General features: G+C 40.1%; 1 long non-coding RNA gene across 1 annotated transcript; it reads right to left on the reverse strand.

The window, feature by feature from the left end:
• Window positions 1-500: 500 nt before the first annotated feature.
• Window positions 501-1,021, reverse strand: LOC106531604 (uncharacterized). The gene is made up of 2 exons (XR_001311955.1): window positions 971-1,021; window positions 501-870 (listed from the first exon to the last, which is right to left on the reverse strand). It is a non-coding gene; the product is annotated as an uncharacterized LOC106531604 (long non-coding RNA).
• Window positions 1,022-1,047: the final 26 nt, after the last annotated feature.

Consider the following 1,047-nt stretch of genomic DNA (forward strand, 5'->3'; position numbering starts at 1 on the left):
TAGTATTAAAAAAACTACTTCACTGTGGTTAAAAAAGCTTTTTTATTTAGCAACTTGCTATGATAACTGATTTGAAAATGTATTTATGCTAGTTACACCTCCTGTTTTCTAATAAAGATTGAAACATTCAGGGTTTGAAGCATGTTTTGAAGCTTTTGTTTCATACTACCATCACAAGTATGAGCTCCTTTCTTCCTTGGTGGATGTCACAAAAAAAATGACATCATGTGAGCCTTGAGGGTCGTTGGGAAGACAACCCTACCCACATGGAAAAAACAACATGGCTGTTCAGAGCCAGGAAAGACCTTGGATGCGCAACACTATAGTTTAGTATCAAAATGTTAATACATCAAACAACACAGAAATTAGTCTGCCATCCTAAAACATATACCCACTATAATACATACAGTATTCCATACCTTTACATCTACAGCTACACATTTTTWAAAAAAATGTTGACACTACTTTATAGATTAACATAAAAGCATCTTAAACAAATGTAGTTTTGCAAAACCTTTATTTACAATGCAAAGTCCACCATCTCAATCTGGATAAAGAAGACAGTCCAACTCCATCCTTCTTGCRTGTTTCTTTGCAAACACATCAACAATGCTGTCAAGGTCAACGTGCTTGCTGTAATGAATATGAAGCAGTGCCAGTGAAGAGAGACGCTCCTTACCCATCGATGCCCGCATGTAGTTGTTGAGGCGACGAAGGGCACCGGCACTGCGCTCACACTCGCAGGATGTGACGGGGAGCGTACAGGCCAGCCGGAGCAGGACRTGCAGGTTGGGGTACATGTCTCGGTCACACTCTTTCAGGGAACTTGCTGGGGTGTTTGGCCTCTGTGATTCAGGCACTCTGTCATACCTAACAGAACAGTTGGTAAAACAGAATTTTTTTATGTAGCAATAGTATTGTAACATTCAATTTCTAAACCAGCTTCTTGGATGCTTAACTTCAAAACAACTTCAACTTCCACCTTGTAACCTCCTGGTCAACAAGTTCTGGAGAGGCTTGGTCTTCTGCATACATGCTGACAATCTC

Source organism: Austrofundulus limnaeus, unplaced genomic scaffold (assembly GCF_001266775.1).
Source record: "Austrofundulus limnaeus strain Quisiro unplaced genomic scaffold, Austrofundulus_limnaeus-1.0 Scaffold656, whole genome shotgun sequence".
NCBI lineage: Eukaryota > Metazoa > Chordata > Actinopteri > Cyprinodontiformes > Rivulidae > Austrofundulus > Austrofundulus limnaeus.